The sequence below is a fragment of the Hemicordylus capensis genome, chromosome 15 (assembly GCF_027244095.1).
Source record: "Hemicordylus capensis ecotype Gifberg chromosome 15, rHemCap1.1.pri, whole genome shotgun sequence".
Taxonomy (NCBI): Eukaryota; Metazoa; Chordata; class Lepidosauria; order Squamata; family Cordylidae; genus Hemicordylus; species Hemicordylus capensis.
This window is the reverse complement of record NC_069671.1, coordinates 6,870,026-6,882,896: the sequence shown is the minus strand read 5'-3', so window position 1 is coordinate 6,882,896 and position 12,871 is coordinate 6,870,026. Positions and strand designations below refer to the sequence as shown.

The 12,871-nt window shown below is 45.5% G+C and overlaps 1 long non-coding RNA gene across 1 annotated transcript in view; it reads right to left on the bottom strand.

The window, feature by feature from the left end:
- The window catches only part of LOC128338271 (uncharacterized), a 43,944-nt gene extending 31,838 nt beyond the window's left edge, over positions 1–12,106 (bottom strand). Inside the window, exon 1 of the long non-coding RNA XR_008312558.1 lies at positions 11,993–12,106. This is a non-coding gene — a long non-coding RNA (uncharacterized LOC128338271). The remainder of the gene's footprint in view (positions 1–11,992) is intronic.
- Positions 12,107–12,871: the final 765 nt, after the last annotated feature.

Below are 12,871 nucleotides of genomic sequence, written 5' to 3'. Positions count from 1 at the left end.
AGGTATCGACACGGCCGAGCTGCAGATTGCTTGTTGAAGGCTCAAAATTGCATGCTGAACAACACTCAGGCCGCCTGGATCCAAAAGGCATAATCCGATGTTGCTGTTCTCTAATTACTTGTTTAAGAGCACCTTGTATTTAAACAGCGCCTTTAGAGCACTGAATTGAGATGACGACATCAATTCCATCTCTATATGGCTCGCAGCCCTATCTTTGGTGCCAAACAGCGTGGGTGTTGAACAAGCACGTGGCACTAAAAGGTGCTTGAGTTGTGTGTTCAATCATCCCATGAAAGACTGTCAGGTAAGAATCAGGGTGTTAACCTTGGCGTCCTGGATGGCTTCCCACTCTTCATGCTAAGCTGTGCCAAAACCTCTCACTTGCAAAAAGCAAACCTACCAGCTTTGGGGCCTTTCCCCAAAGTAACATTTTAAATTATTCCCATGAGAAACTGCACATGTTGCCCAGGTGGGTTTCCGCCACCCCAAAAATTATTTATTTATTTTGCACGTGTTATCAAGGAGGACAGGGTTATACAGTTGGGTTTTTCTACAGAATTCCTTCAAAACTCAATTGGGTTGGTGGATTTTATTCCCCCAACCCCACATTTCCACATGTTATCAAGAAGGACAGGTTCAGTGTTGACTACAACTCCCATAATCCCCAGCTTAGGGTTCCCATATTCTGTCTTTCCAAATCCGGGTGCCTAATTTGCATACTATGTAAATTTGTTTGAAAATAATTGTGCATATGCAAATTAGCAGCTGCACTTTCAAGTTGATTTGCATTTGCTCTGGATATCTACTAACAAAAGTTGAGGAAGATATCTTTGCCTGATCAGCTTCCTTGACATATTAACAGCAGCAATACAACAGACTTTTTAATTAAGTCTGCAATTCTGTACACAGTTATTTGAGAGAAGATCGCACTGAAACCAATGGTGCTTACTTCTAAGTAGGCATGCATGGAACGTAAAGCCAAGAAAGTCATTAAACATTACAATACACAGCCTGGAAGGCAGGTAGAGATTCACATGAAAAGCACGCTGCCCAAAAGAGATCTCCTGCTGATAACAAACAAGGCAACATTCCTCAGGGGATTACTGTACTTGTAAAAGTGAAACCCTCCCAGCTAGCATCCCATGCTCTTCCTATCTTAATCCAAGTCCAGTGGTTGAGCAGAACACTGACTGCACATTTTGCTCCATTATTCCGCTTCTACAAGGGCTAGAGCTTAGCTTTTAAAAAAAAATTGAAGCTGAAATCCAGGCAAATCCAGGTGGGCTAAGCAATCTGTGTGAGATGCTTAAAATCCAGGTGAAACCTGGAATTCCGGGGGAGGAGGGGTGACAACTCTACCCCAGCTGCAATGGCTTTTGCTTGAGGATTATGGGAGTTGTCGTCAAAAACATCTGGGAATCCCTGTTAAGAGGGAACACTGGACAAGTTATCCAGGAGGATTTTTCTACTGAATTCCTACAAACACAACTCTGTTGGGTTTCAGTATCCTGCTCACAGGTTCTTTTAGGAAAATAGGAAGCTGCCATATGCCGAGTCAGACCACGGGTCTATGTAGCTCACTATTGTCTACACAGACTGGCAGCAGCTTCTCCAAGGTTGCAGGCAGGAATCTCTCTCGGCCCTCTCTTGGAGAAGTCAAGGAGGGAACTTGGAACCATCTGCATGCAAGCATCCCCTCAGAGGAATATCTTGAAATGTTCACATGTTGGCTCCCATTCAAATGCAAGCATGGTGGACCCCGCTTAGCTAATGGGACAAGTCATGATTGCTTTCCTCTCCACAGGAAATCCACAGAAGTTCTGACGTTCTGACGCACGGGCCTGGTTCAAGCTGTCCTCCAAATCATGATTTAGAGCAGGCCTTCGGCGATTTTCTTTGAATCTAAGACCCAGCCCAAATTTTTAGGAACCAAACAATGGGCATTCGACAAAACTAACAGACTTAGTGGTGGACCTTGGCAGGGTGGCTGAGGTGAATGGGCTGTTCTTTGTTAAAAATCACATACTTAGAACAGAAACAGGACTGCCTGGGACAAATTTTAAAAATCTAACTCACTCTACCTCTGAATATTGTAGTCAAGGAGCCACAGTTAAATTTCTAGATTCCCTAGTGCTTGGGATTTCTCAGGCCCTGGAAATGCATTCCTCTAGCTCCTTGCACATTCCAGTGTGCACACTCACTTGTTTGATACCCGAACACACCCCATTCCCTGAACATGCATGCCCGAGCGAAGTCGAAACGGTGGGCTTCCTATTGTTCCTTCCGTATTGTTCTTCTGACCGAGACATTCATTATGGTCCTATTTTGCCCTTTCTAGAGAACTTACCATGCCGGTCTGCTGAATATTATGTTTCTCTCCTCCTTTCAGACCAGAACTCCGCCATATCTCATAACGTGATTACGTTCTGTGCCACAGCAACAGTTAACCAAACGGTAATTAATTCTGGGTGCTAGGGCTGTCTGGATATTTAAATAATTTGTTTGATGTTTTTGAATATTGAATCTATAATGACTATGTAGTCCTCTCGTATTTTCTGTGATTTAGTGCATTAACAGTGGGTCACTGACCGTAATAAAATTCATATCAACCTCCTCATACATCAAAGGCCTGCAGTATCCAGGAAAGAGAAAAATTCCTCAGTTCCCCCACCCCAGGCAGTATCCCACCCAAATCAGAGCTGCAACCTCCTCACTAGACAGCAGCAAAGTTAGAGCAAAGTTGTGACAATCCCTCAAATTTCCCTTCCCATGTAGTTTGCTCAGCTTAATCATTTTGGCGCAGCGGGGAAATGACTTGACCAGCAAGCCAGAGGTAGCCAGTTCGAATCCCCACTGGTATGTTTCCCAGGCTATGGGAAACATCTATATCAAGCAGCAGCGAAAGGCATCATCTCACACTGTGCAGGAGATGGCAATGGTAAACCCTTCCTGTATTTTACCCAAGACAACCACAGGGCTCTGTGGTCGCCAGGAGTCGACACCGACTCGACAGCACACTTTACCTAGTTGACAGCAAGATGGCGGCGGGCGGGCAGAATAAATCCACTCCGGCCCCATCCCTAAGGGGAATATGTTACAGCAGACCGTGCTCACGTGTGGTCACCCATCCAAGTGGGAACCAAGGCAAACCTTGCTCAGCAGAGAGGACAATTCGTGCGCACTACCACAAGACTGGTTCTCCATCTCTGCCCTTCGCTTAGGAGGGTCTTATTCCTGTTCAGCCAGCTTATTCTGGCTGTTTGTCAAGAAGTGCAGAAATGAGTGAGACACCCAGAAAACCCAGGTTAGTTCCTAGGAGGGAGGGGTGAAGGATAAATCAGCTGTTAAGTGAAACTGACTTTTTATCTCCCTGTGTCTTCCCGCTGACACTACATTAGGGAGGTTGACATCGAAAATCCCCAGAGGTCCAAATCCAATTTGAAATCAAATGGAAAAGACCAGCCCAGGAAGGACAAGGATGAATTGGTTCTGCCACAAGAAAAATGAGCACAGAAACAGGTTTATCTCCAGCCAATCTCTTAAAATAACTGCCTTGAGGTTTTAATAAGAGGGTCATCCTGATCTGATTTTGAAGCTTTGAGGGGATTCGAAGCCTGAATGGACCAATCTGGGTAAGGCTGCACAGCCATCCGTAAGCCAGTTGCTGGCAAGGCGGTGTGGGGCGATAATGCGCCGTATTTAGAAGAGAGAAAGGCTGCTCTCCTTAATGCCCGCAATTTATATTCGCCAAGACAGCTGCAGCTCTGATTAACATACCATCGCTTACAAGAAGGTGCCTTTCCCCCTCTCCATCTGTCAGGAAACTGCGGTGATCAAGTGCAAAATGATAAAGATCTCAACTTCTCCCACTGCTGCCATGGCTGCCGACTGCAAATATTCTTAATATTTGCAAGGTGCCACTAGACAGAACGAAAACAGGAGCTGAGCAGGGAAGTCCCTTAACCACACCCTCCATTTTGAAAGCATCCACTGGGCTGCTGTCCCCTTAAATAAGAGCTTCTCTGACGACAAGAGCTGAGCAAAGCCTCTGTTACCGATAAGGCTCATCCTCACACCCCAAAACTGGGTCGGCGCTTATCCAGCCAGGGTGGGCGACTCGCAATCCATGGATGTGCAAACCCAAACATCCAGGCAGCAGGAAGGGAGAGTGTGTGGGAGGCCCAACCCGCATTCCATCCCCAGCGTTTTAACAAAGTGGACAGAAAACTGTCCTACTCAGCTCCTGCCTCCCACACGCTTACCTTGATGGTTGCAAACACATGGCCACCATTTGGGAGCACACACACATGGCTCCCTCACCTTGGCTGGGAACTCCTCTGACCCAATTTAGGGTTGTGAGAATGATCAGGGGTGAAGAAATGCTGGCTCAGGTTATCAGCCAGACAAAATATTTTACGCATCGAGCTCTGTTGCTACATTACTCATCAGGACATTTTTCACTCGCCAGGCATCATTTTTCACTCGTCACAGACTAGTAGACTAGCGGATTTCTGCAGCCCTGAGAATGAGCCTACAATCAAATAAGTTAGGGTATTTTGGCGCTGCACAGTTATCCAGTGTGGTGAACTGGCACTAGAGCAGAGGTTCTCAAACTTGGGTCCCAGATGTTATTGGGCTACAACTCCCATAATCCCCAGATACAATGGCTGCCATTGTGGCTGGGGGTGATGGGAGTTGTAGTGCAACAACATCTAGGGACCCAAGCTTGAGAAACCTTGGACTAGAGTATTGAGTGAGAGAGACTTGGGTTCAAATCCTTGCTAGGCCACAATATTTTCTACTTGGACCGATAATTATATCCCACCTAACCCACCTCACAGGGTTGTTGTGAGGATAAAAAGGACACTGTGGAAGAGTAGACAAAAATACAACAGACATACTCCAACAAACTTTGAATCAAGTGACAGAAGACTGCCAGAACATAAATGGAGGCTAAAGGAATAGCATGTTCTGTCCTCCGAATCAAATTGTTTTATTATTATTACGAATATTTAGATACCTCTTTTCAACAACAAAAAATTCTCAAAGCAGTTTAGTGGCAGCCGGGAGAGTTAAATCAGGAAAACAGTGTCTGATCCCGTTTCTTCACCTTGCACAGCAACCCACAGATTCCAATCATAGTGCAATTGGATTTAAAAGGGGGGTGGGGAGACATTATAAACGTCACTCTTATCTAGGCCACTACTGCAGCAGAGGAACAGAGAGACTAATTATTAAGTCCTCCAGATCCAATTGCACATTTGACCCACAAGGAAAAGAGTCAGAAACCTCACTAAATTACCAACTCATACAGTTTATTCTTCTCACCAAAGATTCAGGGACAGACATCCGCAGACTGCAACTGCTTTTTGAGCAAGCCGAGGAGGACTAGACCTTAGGAACACACTCAGGTCTCCTAAAAAGAACTGGAGACCATGACCCAAATTGTCCTCAGAACTCTTATCTAAACATGGTAAGGTAAAGTGTGCCATCAAGTCGATTTCGACTCCTGGCGCCCACAGAGCCCCGCGGTTTTCTTTTGGTAGAATACAGGAGGGGTTTCCCATTGCCTCCTCCTGCACACTGTGAGATGATGCCTTTCAGCATCTTCCTAAATCGCTGCTGCCCAATATAGTACCAGCGGGAATTCGAACTGGCAACCTTCTGCTTGTTACTCCAGCATTTCCCTGCTGTGCCAACTTGTTTAAGCGTTTGGCTCCAATCCAGGTTTCTCATTCCTAGTGAGGGAATCCTGGTTGGTTTATTTTGCTCCACTGACTAATATGCTTAAATTCAGTGGGTCGCCATGGCAGGGATCTCACCAGCTCTGCAATATCTATCCTTAGAAGAAGGTAGGGTTCCCCCCACCCCACCCTTCCTTTTCTCTCTTTTTTTCCTAGGTAGGTTATATTTTATTATGTTACGTTTATGCTTAAGGGATTTTCCCCCCTCCTTTTCCTTTTCCTTTCCAGTTATAAAGTAAAGTTGTGCTGTCGGGTCGGTGTCGACTCCTGGCGCCCACAGAGCCCTGTGGTTGTCTTTGGTAGAATGCAGGAGGGGTTTACCATTGCCTCCTCCCGCACAGTATGAGATGATGCCTTTCAGCACCTTCCTATATCACTGCTGCCCACTATATGTGCTTCTCATGGTCTGGGAAACATACCAGCGGGGATTCGAGCCAGCACCCTCTTGCTCCCTTGGCAAGTTACTTCCCCACTGCACCAGTTGTGATCCTCAATTATGTTATATACACGGTTGAAATCTTAATAAAATAAAAAAGAATTTAAGCATATTAGTCAGTGCAGGAAAAGAAAGGAATCAGGAATAGAGGACGTCTTCAGTCATAACCCCACACTGGCATATCCCTAACTGACTAACCGCTTTGTCCATAAGCTCAGTTTGTATTTTGTGTGCTCCCCAATATGATTTCTTTTGCTTCACATTAGCTGTGTGACCCCTGTGATTTATTTTTATTTTTTTGTATTGTTTTTCTGGGTCTATGTGGAAGTCCCCCTGTCCCAAAGGACAGCCCGTGCAACACTTACTGTGTTGTAAGGTCTATACTTCCAAAACAGCGATTACCAAACCGCAAGTGTTGAGACCTCCGTGGCTGAAACTGTCTGTGACTAATAGCGACAGTGAGGCCTTCGGTCCCTTTAATGTATAAATGCTTAGGCCAGGCCAAGCTAGTCTCTTATAATACTTTCCATACTTTCCCCTTATCAATGCATTCTACAATGTGCACAAAATACAAGCTCATTAACTGCACCTTTACAGGAATAAGGGATTCTTCCTCTAACTAGCTAGCTAAACACATTCCATCCAAAAGGCTCGCCCACTTCCCCTGGGATTCTTAATTCCTTATGATGGAGTCATTAAATAATTTCCTCCCCATTTGAACAGAACCAGCCCACCAACCTACTTTCCTTTGCACAAGGCTGTTTTCAAGGTCAGTGTTCTGATATCTTCCTGTCTCTCCCCTGCTACGCCTGCACTTGGGCACACACAAATACTCTCCTTCCCTAGAGCTTTACAGAGCTCAGTATTCTTTGTGATTAAATGTGAAAGAGCCCCCATCAACCAATATTTTCAGATTTTCAATTTTCTTTTGGGGCCTCCTGGGGTTTTAATATGAAATCTTCCCGCACATTGTTAGTGGAAGCCATATAGCATCCTGAATTACGGCCAGTTTTCTTTTAATGGGCACAGCGGGTATTTTTACTAGATCTGAAAAAATACTGCTGAGACCATCTCCAAGGGCTGATGGGCCCAGCTTCCCATGAGCAGGGAAAAGAAAAGAAAAATCCAGACAAAGCGACAGGACACGATCCCTTTGCTTCACACTACACTTAATGAGCCAATTCTTCCTTTCTGCTACAGACAACTGACACCCGAATCAAGACAGAATGGAAGATTTAAAGGTTTTACTGGCACGGAAATAGAAGTTGGGGACTGAAGGCTTTGCTGAAGGGATGGGAATGGAGGAGGCACTGAAATCCAGAAGAAGGCAGACAGATGGATGGAGAGAGGCATCCGAGAGCAACAGTATCTGCCTCGCTGAACGGTAAATTCTGCTGTCAAAGAGAGTTTTCCGTGGGAGGGCAAACAAGCAACTCCCTGTGCATAAGCATGGGCAAAGGGGCATGGCCCTCCAGTCGCAGCCCTAGTCTGATGCCTGAACTGGGCAGAACTGTAACCCTTCGTTGCGAGGCCCGAAGGAGCATGGTGGGCCCCCCCATCAACACTAAGTGTGGCATCCCCAATTCTCTGCACAGTCCCCCTGGCACCATGAGGAGACGACCATTCCCACCATGAGGGCTACAGTTTCCCCAGTGCCGGTGGGGGCAAGGGCACCCTTTGGACTGGATTTCCAGGGGGAAGTCCGGTCCTCACAAACCTTGGGGCCCCCAAATTCTGCTTCTTGTGTGGTGCGGAGTGTGCTGGGCTGCCACAGCCCGCCTGTCCCACGCTGGGCGGCCGAGCACAACAGTACGATTCGCACAAAAGTACGATTCGCACAACAGTACAATTCGCACAACAGCCAGGCCACCCGATCCCTGCAGCCAGCCAACCAGGCTCCGTCCTTGGAGTCGGTGCATGCAGCAAGGGTGGGGCTGGGCGGGCGAGAGCAGCTTTCACCCCGGCCAGCCATTCCAGGCAGCGGAATGGGGAAGAAACAGGGAGGAGGAGAAACGCAGGGGCGGGGGGCAGTGGCGGCAGCAGCAGCCACCTCAGGGAGGCTGCACGCTAGCTCATGGGGCTGGAGGCAGGGATGGGAGGCGATTTGCTGCTTCCCGCCGCCACTAGTGCTAGCGGGTTTCTCTCCCCACCCCACTGGCCATGCCTGCCAAGTACCAAAGAAAGTTTTCTTCACTGTTTCTCCCTGCCCCCTGACTTTGCTGAGCTGGCACTGGGCACATTCCAGAGGGAGGAAGAGCGGGGAGTAGCAAGACTGTCCATGCAGAATGTGGTATGTGCAAGTCAGTGGGAAGTCTCTTAATCAAAATTATTATTATTATTATTATTATTATTATTATTATTATTATGAGGAAGAGGAGGGAGAAGAAAAAGAAGATGTTGTTTCCAGCTTTCCCAAAGCATGTTCTGGTGTAAAAAAAAACCCAGTGTATTGCAGCTTATCTTGCAGCCCAGGGAGGGGTGGAGGCGAGAGGCCTTTAGGTCCAAGGCTCCTAAATTACCTAGATGCACCTGTGGGTGCGGGCGGCTCCTTTAAGGGAAATGGAGCCCTCTTGAGCCCCTGCGCCATCTTGGAAGGTGTGCATGAAATACTGGGAAATGCAGCCTTTCCCAAACACTTTCCCCACATTGCTTTTGAGAGGGCCCCGTCTCCCTTCAAGGGCTCTCCAGCACTGAGATAAGCGCAGTACTGTGTGGCAGTCAGCACAGTGGGAAATGCCTCTCACATCGAAGGGGTTTTTGGGGTTTTTTTTTTGCCAAAGTGGGCCCCGCTTGAAAAACCATGAAGCTCACTGCTGTAACCAGTAACGGCATTGAGTTTTCAGAGGCAATCAAGTCCTGTCTCAGCAGCACCGTGAAGTTTGCAGGCCTCACCCCAGCATCCCATGATACGTTGGAGAAAATGGCAGGGTCCAACCATCAGCTCACCGCAACATTTGAAGCAATGTGCTAGTCCAGAAGAGGTTTTCCCTTAAATCCCTCTCAATGTACACGTCAGCCACTGAGTTTCTGAAGGCAAACACATAGCTGGAGGTGGTGTTTTTTGTTTTGTTTTAAAAAATTAGACTACCAGTTAGCTAGCCACCAGCCACCTAATGGCGCAGCAGGAAACGACTTGTCTAGCATGCGTGAGGTTGCCACTTCGAATCCACACTGGTATATTCCCCAGATTATGGGAAAGACCTATATCAAGCAGCAGTCATCTAGGAAGATGCTGAACGTCATCATCTTGTACTGCGCGGGAGGAGGCAATGGTCAACCCCTCCTGTATTCTACCAACAACAACCACAGGGCTCTGTGGTCGCCAGGAGTCGACAGCGACTCAACGGCACACTTTCCCTTACCTTACCAGTTAGCTATCAACACTTGCATGCATAAGAACATAAAAAAAGCTCTGCTGGATCAGGCCAAAGACCCATCTAGTCCAGCATCCTGCTTCAGGCATTGGCCAGCCAGGTGTACCTGGGAAGCAGGGGGTTGGGAGAGGGCAACACCCCCTCTCATTGATATTCTCTAGCAACTGGTGTTCAGGAGCATGCTATCCTTGATGGAAATATACAGCTGTCCAAGCTAGTAGCCATTGACAACCCTATTCTCCATGAATTAGACTGATCTTAAAAAATAAAATAAAAATCTAGACTGGTGACCATAACCAAAGAAGTGCTTTCTTTTGTCTGTCCTGAATCTCCCAGCATTCAGCTTCAACAGATGACCCCAGGTTTTCATATTATAAGAGAGGGAGAAAAGCTCTCTATCCGCTTGATCCACACTGTGCATAATTTTGTGCATCTCTACCATGTCCCCCATTACCCACCTTCTTTCTAAACTAAAAAAACAAACAAACCCTAACACTGTAGTCTTTCCTCATAAGGGAGTCACTCTAGCCCTCGGATAATTTTGGTCGCTCTTTTTCTGCACTTCTTCTAGCTCTATAATACCCTTTTTAAAGCTCAGTGACAAGAATCATACACTAACTTTGTCCTCTATATATTATTATTTTTTGTTTGTTTGTTTGTTTACACAGTCAGACAGGTGCTATTGACTGGTTTGTTTTATCCAGACATTGAGTCCTTCCCAAGGACCTGGGATGGCTGAATTTTATTATCAGTGTTGTTGCTGTTATAATTATAGATATTGTTGCAGAATATAGGCTGTTCCCAGTAAATTTGCTTTTTGTAATTGGCTGATGGTGATTTCTGTGGCCTCTATGGTGTTGAGGTGCTCTTTAAGGTGTTTTGGAATTGCACCTAGGGTGCCTTCTTCTTCTTCTTCTTATTATTATTATTATTATTATTAAATTCAATTTCTATACCGCCCTTCAAAAAATGGCTCAGGGTGGTTTGCACAGAGAAATAAACAAATAAGATATAGAGAGGAATTTCGCTCCTTGCCTAATTAAGAGTTTGGAGTAACTCCATGGCCAGTGTTAAGTTTTATGGAGGTCACTTTTAAGGCGTGATGGAGGGTGGAAGAAAGACCACCTCCTCCTGCTGGCAACTCCCATGGCCTTGACACTCCCGACTTTTAGGAATGTGGCCATATGAAAGATGGCTCCGCATGGGGCTTCACTCCCCGACATAACCTTTAAGGCAGAATACATAGCTTGAGCCCTCCAGCTGCTTGACCATCATTCCTAGTCACTCAGGGATTATGGGACTTATAGTCCAATAACAGCTGGAGGACCAAAGTTGTGCATGCCACATGGATGCCCAAATAAGGCCACAGATGCCCACTAAAAGTACACATCAAGGGGGTTGCCGTGTCAATTCATATTTGGCCTCTTTTGGAATGGCCCGTCAGACTCTAAGGATCTCCCAGTCCAGGGATATGGCAGCAGTTTGAATGCAGGAGTCAAGATGCAGAAGAACACCACCCTTTCCACTGCAGTGCTTTGACACCCTCATATTCTCCCCCTGCTCCCCACACTCAAAGCAAAGATAGAAATCTACATAATTTCAGACTGCAGCCGCATGCATGCAAATATATTATCTCATATTTCAGAGGAGGAGGCTGAAACACAACGCCTTGCCTAAAGCCATCCAAGGAGACGAGATCTGAACCAATTACTTCCTTCCTCACAGATCATTGTATTAACTGCTATGCTGCATTAGCGGTAATGCCGGGTTGGAGAACTGTCAGTTCCTAGGTCTGTATCAATTAAACACAGCATCACAAAGATAGGTCTCGACCACAGTGCTACAAATCATTCTTTTATCAAGATGCAGATGCACAGCACCAGAGTTTCACAGGACACACAGATATTCCAAGTGAACTCATTTTGCTAATGGAGTTTAAGTTCTAAATAATCCCAAACCTTAATGTATTCATAAACAGCAACAGAATGGGGAACTGTTGTGCATTTCTATATAACCAATTTCAAAGCTAGGTTTCTTTCAAGTAGGTTGCTTAGAATAAACCAAGGGGCAATTCCAAAGGTAATAGAATCAGGAATGTTACAACGATTTCAATGACTGTAGCCATAAGCAATTTTTCAAGTTGATATTATATATACCCACTGGCAAGAGGACATATCTGCTCTAATGACATATTGTTACAAAACCCTTAAATATTATAGACAGTGCCTGAAACGTGTAAAACAAGTTGGTAACAGAATCAGAAATTATGTCCAAAAATTCTGATTCCGTTACCGACGTGTTTTGCACATCTCAGACACTATCTATCATGCTTAAAGATTTTGTAAAAATATGGCCTTATAATAGGAGATGTTCTCTTGCCAGTGGGTATATATCCCACCTCTTTCAAAATGCGAAATTGAAATGATGGCAGATGTTACATAGTGAGTAGCTTCCCAAATGAAACCTGGCCAATGTCTACAGGTACACAGAGCGCTTCTGTCCCGATGGTCTTCCAGAACTTCAAATCTTCTACATGCAGAATAGGAGCACCTGGAAGGAAATCAATTTAAAGACTAGAAGCTTTCTTTCATCTCGGTTGATGGAGCTACACTGGCTGCCAATAGGTTTCCGGGCAAAATACAAAGTGCTAGTTATAACTTATAAAGCCCTAAACGGCTTAGGCCCTGGGTATTTAGAGTGTCTTCTCAGACCTCTTAGAGTGTTTTCTTCGCTATGAGCCCCACCGCCCATTGAGGTCACTTGAGGAGGTCCGTCTCCAGTTGCCGCCAACTCATTTGGTGGCTACACAGAGACGGGCCTTCTCGGCTGCTGCCCCGAGACTGTGGAATGTGCTCCCTGCTGGGATACGAGCCTCCCCATCTCTGGCAATTTTAAAAAAACTTCTGAAAACACATCTCTTCAACCAGACTTTCTCAGCTTTTAAAAACTTGTTTTAAAATTGTTCTGATTATTTAATTGCTGTTTTACGATGTTTTTAATTGTTAATCATTGTTTTATGCTTTATAATTTTTGTTTTAATTATTAACTGATTTTAATGGTGTTTTAATGTGCCTTTTGGAAGGGCGGTATAAAAGTTTTAATAATAAATAAATAAATAAACTCAGCAGACGTCACTGAGCAACATCTGGATGAATTAGTCATGACAAAGCACCATGGAAATCAATGGCAAGTTAGTTATGACTAACTAAAATCCACTTATTTTAAAGGGCCTTAATAATGACTAACAGTCTGGATGTTGCCTACTGTATCTATCATATATTCTAATCCGACTGAGTCTTTGCAACCTCAAGTAAAGC